Here is a 12,741-nt window from a genome sequence, read left to right as displayed (position 1 = left end):
CCTCACTCTGTCCTACCCTACCCACGACTATCTCTTTACCCAACTCTAGCCATAACTCAATCATTAACCCTGATTTCTCACCCAATCCTAGTCCAGCCCAAAGAATAACCCAAACCTGACCCTTAGCGCAAATGTCTCACCCAATCCTAAGCTAACCCTATCCTTACTCAACCCTAACCCTCCCTCCACCAGTCATAACCCAACCATCCTAACACTAACCGCTAACCCTAACTGTATTTTACCCAACCCTAATTCTTAGTCCTAATCCTTAACCCCACTCTAACCATTATCCCAAATCTAAACTTAACAATGACCCATAATTTCTCACCCAATCCTAACCCAACCCTAACCATAACCCAACCCTAACCATAACCCAACCCTAACTCTTACCCCTAATACTGCACCCCTAGTTTTACTTAACCCTGAACATTTTACCTCGCCCAGTCCCAGTGCGACTGAAGGGTAGGACGGAGGTCAGATCAATGGCTGAAGGGTAGGACAGAGGTCAGATATAAAACTAAAGGGCAGGACAAAGGTCAGATATAAGACTGAAGGGTAGGACAGAGGTCTAATATAAGACTGAAGGGGAGGACGGAGGTCAAATAGAAGACTGAAGGGAAGGACGGAGGTCAGATCAATGGCTGAAGGGTAGGACAGAGGTCTAATATAAGACTGAAGGGGAGGACGGAGGTCAAATAGAAGACTGAAGGGAAGGACGGAGGTCAGATCAATGGCTGAAGGGTAGGACAGAGGTCTAATATAAGACTGAAGGGGAGGACGGAGGTCAAATAGAAGACTGAAGGGAAGGACGGAGGTCAGATCAATGGCTGAAGGGTAGGACAGAGGTCTAATATAAGACTGAAGGGGAGGACGGAGGTCAAATAGAAGACTGAAGGGAAGGACGGAGGTCAGATCAATGGCTGAAGGGTAGGACAGAGGTCTAATATAAGACTGAAGGGGAGGACGGAGGTCAAATAGAAGACTGAAGGGAAGGACGGAGGTCAGATCAATGGCTGAAGGGTAGGACAGAGGTCTAATATAAGACTGAAGGGGAGGACGGAGGTCAAATAGAAGACTGAAGGGAAGGACGGAGGTCAGATCAATGGCTGAAGGGTAGGACAGAGGTCTAATATAAGACTGAAGGGGAGGACGGAGGTCAAATAGAAGACTGAAGGGAAGGACGGAGGTCAGATCAATGGCTGAAGGGTAGGACAGAGGTCTAATATAAGACTGAAGGGGAGGACGGAGGTCAAATAGAAGACTGAAGGGAAGGACGGAGGTCAGATCAATGGCTGAAGGGTAGGACAGAGGTCTAATATAAGACTGAAGGGGAGGACGGAGGTCAAATAGAAGACTGAAGGGAAGGACGGAGGTCAGATCAATGGCTGAAGGGTAGGACAGAGGTCTAATATAAGACTGAAGGGGAGGACGGAGGTCAAATAGAAGACTGAAGGGAAGGACGGAGGTCAGATCAATGGCTGAAGGGTAGGACAGAGGTCTAATATAAGACTGAAGGGGAGGACGGAGGTCAAATAGAAGACTGAAGGGAAGGACGGAGGTCAGATCAATGGCTGAAGGGTAGGACAGAGGTCTAATATAAGACTGAAGGGGAGGACGGAGGTCAAATAGAAGACTGAAGGGAAGGACGGAGGTCAGATCAATGGCTGAAGGGTAGGACAGAGGTCTAATATAAGACTGAAGGGGAGGACGGAGGTCAAATAGAAGACTGAAGGGAAGGACGGAGGTCAGATCAATGGCTGAAGGGTAGGACAGAGGTCTAATATAAGACTGAAGGGGAGGACGGAGGTCAAATAGAAGACTGAAGGGAAGGACGGAGGTCAGATCAATGGCTGAAGGGTAGGACAGAGGTCTAATATAAGACTGAAGGGGAGGACGGAGGTCAAATAGAAGACTGAAGGGAAGGACGGAGGTCAGATCAATGGCTGAAGGGTAGGACAGAGGTCTAATATAAGACTGAAGGGGAGGACGGAGGTCAAATAGAAGACTGAAGGGAAGGACGGAGGTCAGATCAATGGCTGAAGGGTAGGACAGAGGTCTAATATAAGACTGAAGGGGAGGACGGAGGTCAAATAGAAGACTGAAGGGAAGGACGGAGGTCAGATCAATGGCTGAAGGGTAGGACAGAGGTCTAATATAAGACTGAAGGGGAGGACGGAGGTCAAATAGAAGACTGAAGGGAAGGACGGAGGTCAGATCAATGGCTGAAGGGTAGGACAGAGGTCTAATATAAGACTGAAGGGGAGGACGGAGGTCAAATAGAAGACTGAAGGGAAGGACGGAGGTCAGATCAATGGCTGAAGGGTAGGACAGAGGTCTAATATAAGACTGAAGGGGAGGACGGAGGTCAAATAGAAGACTGAAGGGAAGGACGGAGGTCAGATCAATGGCTGAAGGGTAGGACAGAGGTCTAATATAAGACTGAAGGGGAGGACGGAGGTCAAATAGAAGACTGAAGGGAAGGACGGAGGTCAGATCAATGGCTGAAGGGTAGGACAGAGGTCTAATATAAGACTGAAGGGGAGGACGGAGGTCAAATAGAAGACTGAAGGGAAGGACGGAGGTCAGATCAATGGCTGAAGGGTAGGACAGAGGTCTAATATAAGACTGAAGGGGAGGACGGAGGTCAAATAGAAGACTGAAGGGAAGGACGGAGGTCAGATCAATGGCTGAAGGGTAGGACAGAGGTCTAATATAAGACTGAAGGGGAGGACGGAGGTCAAATAGAAGACTGAAGGGAAGGACGGAGGTCAGATCAATGGCTGAAGGGTAGGACAGAGGTCTAATATAAGACTGAAGGGGAGGACGGAGGTCAAATAGAAGACTGAAGGGAAGGACGGAGGTCAGATCAATGGCTGAAGGGTAGGACAGAGGTCTAATATAAGACTGAAGGGGAGGACGGAGGTCAAATAGAAGACTGAAGGGAAGGACGGAGGTCAGATCAATGGCTGAAGGGTAGGACAGAGGTCTAATATAAGACTGAAGGGGAGGACGGAGGTCAAATAGAAGACTGAAGGGAAGGACGGAGGTCAGATCAATGGCTGAAGGGTAGGACAGAGGTCTAATATAAGACTGAAGGGGAGGACGGAGGTCAAATAGAAGACTGAAGGGAAGGACGGAGGTCAGATCAATGGCTGAAGGGTAGGACAGAGGTCTAATATAAGACTGAAGGGGAGGACGGAGGTCAAATAGAAGACTGAAGGGAAGGACGGAGGTCAGATCAATGGCTGAAGGGTAGGACAGAGGTCTAATATAAGACTGAAGGGGAGGACGGAGGTCAAATAGAAGACTGAAGGGAAGGACGGAGGTCAGATCAATGGCTGAAGGGTAGGACAGAGGTCTAATATAAGACTGAAGGGGAGGACGGAGGTCAAATAGAAGACTGAAGGGAAGGACGGAGGTCAGATCAATGGCTGAAGGGTAGGACAGAGGTCTAATATAAGACTGAAGGGGAGGACGGAGGTCAAATAGAAGACTGAAGGGAAGGACGGAGGTCAGATCAATGGCTGAAGGGTAGGACAGAGGTCTAATATAAGACTGAAGGGGAGGACGGAGGTCAAATAGAAGACTGAAGGGAAGGACGGAGGTCAGATCAATGGCTGAAGGGTAGGACAGAGGTCTAATATAAGACTGAAGGGGAGGACGGAGGTCAAATAGAAGACTGAAGGGAAGGACGGAGGTCAGATCAATGGCTGAAGGGTAGGACAGAGGTCTAATATAAGACTGAAGGGGAGGACGGAGGTCAAATAGAAGACTGAAGGGAAGGACGGAGGTCAGATCAATGGCTGAAGGGTAGGACAGAGGTCTAATATAAGACTGAAGGGGAGGACGGAGGTCAAATAGAAGACTGAAGGGAAGGACGGAGGTCAGATCAATGGCTGAAGGGTAGGACAGAGGTCTAATATAAGACTGAAGGGGAGGACGGAGGTCAAATAGAAGACTGAAGGGAAGGACGGAGGTCAGATCAATGGCTGAAGGGTAGGACAGAGGTCTAATATAAGACTGAAGGGGAGGACGGAGGTCAAATAGAAGACTGAAGGGAAGGACGGAGGTCAGATATAATACTGAAGGAAGGCTGGAGGGCAGATTTAAATAGGCTCAAATGTGTGTGTGCCAACTCCACGTCACACATAACTTGTGAAGTATTTGTGTATATAAATATTTTTACCTCTAATTCTGTTTACGTTAGATATTTTATAATTGTAATTTATTGTGCTGTATGTTTTGCAATAACATGTATATAATAAAAACCGATCATGGTAAAATAATCCCTGTTTTCTGTGTTTAGGTCTCTATTGGGAATTCCAGCAACAGACTAATTGCGCCAACCTTACCACCAGCCCTATTATGAGGTCTCGATGTGCTGAAGTATTGCATTTCCTTTAGATTGCAAACAATGCAGCAGGGAAAAGCGAGATCAGTGCTGTGATAAGGTCCTCCAGCACCAAGGTGAAGATATCAACTTGGGGCCCTCTTTCCTCTTCACTGCCTCTTGGGAAAAGATGGCCCATGTCTGTGGTCAAAGGGAGCAACAAAAATGGCTGACATCACTAGTCAGTAACTGCCACTGACACCAATGATGGGACACTATTCCTCCCACTGACACCAATGATGGGACACTATTCCTCCCACTGACACCAATGATGGGACACTATTCCTCCCACTGACACCAATGATGGGACACTATTCCTCCCACTGACACCAATGATGGGACACTATTCCTCCCACTGACACCAATGATGGGACACTATTCCTCCCACTGACACCAATGATGGGACACTATTCCTCCCACTGACACCAATGATGGGACACTATTCCTCCCACTGACACCAATGATGGGACACTATTCCTCCCACTGACACCAATGATGGGACACTATTCCTCCCACTGACACCAATGATGGGACACTATTCCTCCCACTGACACCAATGATGGGACACTATTCCTCCCACTGACACCAATGATGGGACACTATTCCTCCCACTGACACCAATGATGGGACACTATTCCTCCCACTGACACCAATGATGGGACACTATTCCTCCCACTGACACCAATGATGGGACACTATTCCTCCCACTGACACCAATGATGGGACACTATTCCTCCCACTGACACCAATGATGGGACACTATTCCTCCCACTGACACCAATGATGGGACACTATTCCTCCCACTGACACCAATGATGGGACACTATTCCTCCCACTGACACCAATGATGGGACACTATTCCTCCCACTGACACCAATGATGGGACACTATTCCTCCCACTGACACCAATGATGGGACACTATTCCTCCCACTGACACCAATGATGGGACACTATTCCTCCCACTGACACCAATGATGGGACACTATTCCTCCCACTGACACCAATGATGGGACACTATTCCTCCCACTGACACCAATGATGGGACACTATTCCTCCCACTGACACCAATGATGGGACACTATTCCTCCCACTGACACCAATGATGGGACACTATTCCTCCCACTGACACCAATGATGGGACACTATTCCTCCCACTGACACCAATGATGGGACACTATTCCTCCCACTGACACCAATGATGGGACACTATTCCTCCCACTGACACCAATGATGGGACACTATTCCTCCCACTGACACCAATGATGGGACACTATTCCTCCCACTGACACCAATGATGGGACACTATTCCTCCCACTGACACCAATGATGGGACACTATTCCTCCCACTGACACCAATGATGGGACACTATTCCTCCCACTGACACCAATGATGGGACACTATTCCTCCCACTGACACCAATGATGGGACACTATTCCTCCCACTGACACCAATGATGGGACACTATTCCTCCCACTGACACCAATGATGGGACACTATTCCTCCCACTGACACCAATGATGGGACACTATTCCTCCCACTGACACCAATGATGGGACACTATTCCTCCCACTGACACCAATGATGGGACACTATTCCTCCCACTGACACCAATGATGGGACACTATTCCTCCCACTGACACCAATGATGGGACACTATTCCTCCCACTGACACCAATGATGGGACACTATTCCTCCCACTGACACCAATGATGGGACACTATTCCTCCCACTGACACCAATGATGGGACACTATTCCTCCCACTGACACCAATGATGGGACACTATTCCTCCCACTGACACCAATGATGGGACACTATTCCTCCCACTGACACCAATGATGGGACACTATTCCTCCCACTGACACCAATGATGGGACACTATTCCTCCCACTGACACCAATGATGGGACACTATTCCTCCCACTGACACCAATGATGGGACACTATTCCTCCCACTGACACCAATGATGGGACACTATTCCTCCCACTGACACCAATGATGGGACACTATTCCTCCCACTGACACCAATGATGGGACACTATTCCTCCCACTGACACCAATGATGGGACACTATTCCTCCCACTGACACCAATGATGGGACACTATTCCTCCCACTGACACCAATGATGGGACACTATTCCTCCCACTGACACCAATGATGGGACACTATTCCTCCCACTGACACCAATGATGGGACACTATTCCTCCCACTGACACCAATGATGGGACACTATTCCTCCCACTGACACCAATGATGGGACACTATTCCTCCCACTGACACCAATGATGGGACACTATTCCTCCCACTGACACCAATGATGGGACACTATTCCTCCCACTGACACCAATGATGGGACACTATTCCTCCCACTGACACCAATGATGGGACACTATTCCTCCCACTGACACCAATGATGGGGCACTATTCCCCCCACTGACACCAAGGATGGGACACTATTCCCCCCACTGACACCACTGATGTTGCACTATTCCCCCCACTGACACCAATGATGGGGCACTATTCCCCCCACTGACACCAATGATGGGGCACTATTCCTCCCACTGACACCAATGATGGGGCACTATTCCTCCCACTGACACCAATGATGGGGCACTATTCCTCCCACTGACACCAATGATGGGGCACTATTCCTCCCACTGACACCAATGATGGGGCACTATTCCTCCCACTGACACCAATAATGGGGCACTATTCCTCCCACTGACACCAATGATGGGGCACTATTCCTCCCACTGACACCAATGATGGGACACTATTCCCCCCACTGATACCAATGATGGGGCACTATTCCCCCCACTGATACCAACGATGGGCCACTATTCCTCCCACTGACACCAATGATGGGACACTATTCCCCCACTGATACCAACGATGGGCCACTATTCCTCACTCTGGCACCAATGATGGGACACTATTCCTCCCACTGACACCAATGATGGGACACTATTCCCCCCACTGATACCAACGATGGGCCACTATTCCTCACTCTGGCACCAATGATGGGACACTATTCCTCCCACTGACACCAATGATGGGGCACTATTCCTCCCACTGATACATCAACAATGGGGCAATTCTCCGAATGATACCCACTGACCTCCAACACCGTGGTAATTTTTTTTACACCTGCTGACATTGGGGCAACTTTTTACTATCTCTGACCGTTGGCTGCAATCTGGCCTATGGACAATCTGAAATACAATGAGCTGTTGTCTAAAAAGTTTGAAGATCCTGCCATAGATACATAATCTAATTTTATTCAAAAGTAGTTGACAAATTACATCGCTAGTTCCATAAAATCCATATACATCCAGACAGCTCAGGGCCCCTCGGTTTCTGGGCTCCTTTGCATTTGCCTGGTTGTACTATAGTTATAATTCTGCCCTTGCAAAAGTAATTTATACTAAACATTTCTGTCCTGAAACATGGAGTTGTATCATAAATGGAACCCTTACTTTCTGGGCAGGCTATTGATTATCTGGCAGTAATCATCTGGGGAACGCTAACTAAAAATGAGTCCAAGGATGCCTCTTTTTTGAGGATTCTTACCACCTGCTGTACACAAATCATCATTTCATGACTCTTGACATTGGTGGTGTTGACTCACCCAGGTATGAGAACCAACTTGTATTTATTTGTTTGAGCTCAAATGTATACATGTCCTTTAAGAATGTTTTCTTTCTCCTTATAGTAACCTATTGTGCATATATACTTTAGTATTAATGAATTCAGTCAGAGTTGGGCGGTTCCTGTTTCTTTAGAAGGTTTGGTCCTTCTCCATAGGGTAGCATGCTCTGCTGACGTCCGTATGTGCGTCATCTTCCATTAGGATCATGTCCACGAGAGGGTAGAGAGTGGACTGGTTATGTAAGCACCAGTGTATGTTCATGAAAATGTCTATGTCTGCTCTTTTATTTCTACATAGCCCTATAAAGGGTCCAACTCTTAAAGAGCCATGGCCCCTACACACCAAGCTGATGAGGGGGCTTGTCTTCACCTCTTGTCTGACACCCGTGGAAATGATGACAGGTAATATGAGGACACAGAGTGGCACAAGGGCTGATGTTGCAGGCATAACCAGTCATCAGTGGTGCTGTCCAGGAACCAGATGCAGGAAGACTTCGGTGCCCAAAGAGGTGGGAAAGTAGTCAGGAGTTGAACCAAGGCCAGTAATGGTTGGGTAATGAGGTACAGAATCAGTACGGGAGACAGGATACAAGCCAGAAGTTAAAAACAACTGGGCAGTGAGGTACAAATTCAGCAGGGTGTCAGGAAGCAAGCCATGGGTCAGAAACAGCCAAGCAGCGAGGTGCAAAATCAGCAGGTAGAAAGCAACGCTCAATGTACAGGCCAGGGTTACAATAAGTAGACAAGGTCCAGAAGCAGGTCAAAGGGGCAGCTGGGGCAGCACAGGAAATCAGAAGAGCAGAAAGAGTTGAGGGTATCAGGAACTAGATGAAGACCACTCAGCAATCTGTCCATGTCCCACTCCAGTTTATATAGGTAGCAACAGTACTGAGCAAGCATGCATGTCCACCAGTGTGCCAATTAGCGTGCACACTAATGTGCGCACACCTGTACGCTAATGTCCCTCTACATGCTAATGCGCTCCTGGCTGTAATCCTATACACAGGGCCATGATCCACAGTATGTGCTTGAGCCTGCGCTGGTCTTCTGGCACTGGGTGTGAAGTAGCCATACAGATATGGCTACAATGAGACCAAACAGAACGCTTCTAAGGTCTTGTACCTGATGTGGGGAGGAACATTGGAGTGGACTCCCAGTGAAAGGGTCAAGATGCTCTTAAGTGATGAGTTGTGAGACCCAAGAGTCTGCAGAGAAGGGAGTTGAGTCTCAATTATCCCCGCTCATAGAACCCACTAAATATCGAGGGATGTAGCCTGGGGCCCCTGGCGGTGTCCCAGAAGATTAAATTGTGATGTTTCCTCCTTCATGTCACATAAGGACCTCTAAGCTACACATGGATGTCTCTTGAGATTTCAATTAAGGGGACAGGAGGCGGCAAGAACACTGGATGTCTGTCAAGATCAACAGGTTTACAGTACTGCTGAAAATGTATATTTGTCCTCAAAACAAAAAACAAATGCAGCCACCATATCTAGGAAATGTTAAGCTGCGAAATATTCAATTTCTGTTCTATAGGAGACTTTGTAGAATAACAAAATGGCTTGGCTGATCTTACTGCCTGCGTACTTCTCTACCGGTCTTCTAGTGGTGACTTCATGGTTTGAGCTTGGCTTTTTTTTTGGCTTTATTTAAGATCTCCAAGAGACCTTCACTTGTTACACACTTCCTGTCCTTCTGTGTTTTTTTTATCAGTTGTCATTATAGTATCTAAGGGGGAATCGTACTCTTCACATTGGTATCTCCCAGCTACGTGACAGAGTGGCAGTGCACCTCCTAGAACTCCCTCATATTGTACTAAAAGTGAATGCAAGCCCCCCGCAGATCCTGCTGAGACCCTGATGGGCCTATATGGAAGGAAAGGAGATGGCACTGACAAGGTTTATAAACCTCCCTAATTCTACCCAAAACTAACAATAACTTTTAGCTTTAGTTCTACTTTAATGCCGGTGGAAGGGGAAAATTGTATGGTCACATATCCCTCCCTGTGTGCTTCTCTACCCATCTTCTCATGATGACTTCATGGTTTGAGCTTGGCTTTTTTTCTCTTTATATGAGATCCCAAAGAGACCTTCCCTTGTTAAAAACACAGAAGGACAGGAAGTGTGTATCAGTTGTCATTATGGTATCTAAGGGGGAATCGTACTCTTCACATTGGTATCTCCCAGCTACGTGACAGAGTGGCAGTGCACCTCCTAGAACTCCCTCATATTGTACTAAAAGTGAATGCAATTCTGATTTCCATTGAAGTCCTGAGTCAGCTCTGCCCGTGTATCATGTCACTCCACCCCTTACATGCAGCTACATATTTAAGTCCTATATTTAATTTCAGAAAGCATTTCCTGTCTGAGAGCGAAGGAATGAACTGATATATTTCATCACCTGGAGTCACCAAACCAGCACATTACAGGTGAGGTCTACTATCTTGTCTTTGACTTGTATAGTATATTGTAATGTATACTATGATAGAACCCAATGCATGAGGCTGGTGAGCCAGAATTCTATATGATCCGGGCACTGCAGGTTATTGAAGTGCGGTATATCCCAGAATAGAGATACCAGAACACAGCATTTCAATCAAACTGTCCATTTTATTTACAGTTACAAAGTTACATAGTATTTGAGGTTGAATAAAGACATAAGTCCATCAAGTCCAACCTATTAGGATCTCATTCTAGTAGTACCTGTACCCCTGTATATTACCTGTACCCCCATATATTACCTGTACCCCCGTATATTCATTGGAAGATGGAAGTAAAATCTTATAAACTGGAATGGGGGGGAAGCTGGGGAATCATGAGGGTTACTACTGCAGACTGCACATTATTATTTTTTAATTCATTTAATTAATTACTTAAAGGGTCAGTCCATCCAAATCTGGCGTTTCAGGGGGTGCTGTGCTGGCTCTAGTCTTCAGCTACTTGGGCAGCACAGTGGCTAGCACGGGGGGTCCCCGGTTCGAATCCCAGTCTGGACACTGCCTGCAAGGAGTTTGCATGCTCTCCCTGTGCTTGCGTGGGTTTCCACCGAGTACTCCGGATTCGTCCCACACTCCAAAGACACGCTGGAAGGTTAATCGGCTCCTGTGTATGCATGTGAGACAGGCACCTTAGATTGTAAGCTCCTTGAGGGCAGGGACTGATGTGAATGTGCAACTATGTAAAGCGCTGCGTAAATTGTACCATACAGGTGTCATTTTGGCTTGATTCTTTCTGGGGCTCCTGTGGTGAGATGTGTGCATGGAATAGAAATACCAAAACACAGCATTTCACTGAAACTGCGATTTTTAGAAGGAGGCGTTTAGCTCATTAGTTGATGTGGATATTAGCATTGGAAGATGAGTGTAAAATCTTATATATTGGAATGGGGAAAGCTGGCAAATCATGGGGGGTTACTGCTGCAAATTGTTATATTTTAATTCATGTATTTAATTACTTAAAGGTTCAATCCTGAATCTGGTATTTCAGGAGGCGTGTGCTGGCTTTGATCTTCAGACAGTTACAGATGCAGGTTTGGCTTGTTTCTTTGTGGGACTCCTGCGGTGTGATGTGTGCATGGGACCGATAATTGATATTAAAATCATAAAAATCGTTTTATTTGCTCGGTTTGTCTGCCAAGTGGAGTGAATCATAGATCCACTGTAAACATTAGGGATGCACCGATACTTTTCGAGTATTAGTGCCGATACTTTGGCATTTTCCTGAGAACTCCCAGGGTTGCAGCGGTTGCAGCTGGGACCGGGCTCTGGTGCTCCACCGCTGTCCTGAAATCATTAGTCTGTATTGTTTTAGAAAAACTGTCACATGACAATAAACAAAAATGTATCAGTACTCGTACTCGCAACAATGGTATCGGTGCATCCCTAATATATATTTATAAAAACAAAATCATACATTATAACAGAGATGTACAAATCCCGGGAGCTCCGTGTGCTGCTTACACATGACAGCCACCTCCTAACTTTTGAATTACTTCTATAGTCTGGTCTTGGAGCTCAAAAAGTATCTGTACTGAGTACTGTATTTGGTATCGGTGCATCCCTAGTAAACATCCAAATGTAATTAATCTGGGTTTGATTTAAAATCACTAATAAAAGTGGGCACCCCCCTGTTCTAACCCCTCTTAGGCTCTCAACCATCTTAGACACGTCCAGTAAATATCAACCTTGAATAAGAGGTCTGATAGAGGTTCCTCAGACAGTGAAGAGAAAAACATTTCCCTTCTTGTTAGCATTTCCATAAACTTTTATCACATTCAATTCTTTTATAAACCTTCTCGGCCTGTGCTGAGAAGATCATCGCTTCCATGTCTGGGTCCAAGCAATCCCTAAGATCTTTTTAATGAGAGTAATACTCAATCACCTCCAAAAGCTTTCATATTTCTCAACGAGGATCGCCCCATCATAAATCCTGGCTGATTTCCATGTGTGAGGTTTCCAATTACATTCTTTAACCATTTTGCCACAACAATCGTTAAAATATTTAAAGGAGAACTATGAGGTGACTCATTTACACTCATCCTAATAGTTAGAGCCGACGCGTGACACTGTCAACTCTATTGATCAGGAAATGAGCGCACAGATACCGTTGCTCGCTCACTTCCCGATCATCTCCCTGCAGTGAGTCACCGCTCCCCGCAGGGATTCCCTCTCTCCGATCCTCCAGCGCTGACTGGAAGCACGGG

Source organism: Nanorana parkeri, unplaced genomic scaffold, assembly GCF_000935625.1.
Source record: "Nanorana parkeri isolate BGI_ZX_2015 unplaced genomic scaffold, ASM93562v1 scaffold748, whole genome shotgun sequence".
In the NCBI taxonomy this organism is placed as follows: domain Eukaryota; kingdom Metazoa; phylum Chordata; class Amphibia; order Anura; family Dicroglossidae; genus Nanorana; species Nanorana parkeri.
Note: the sequence above shows the minus strand (reverse complement) of the source record.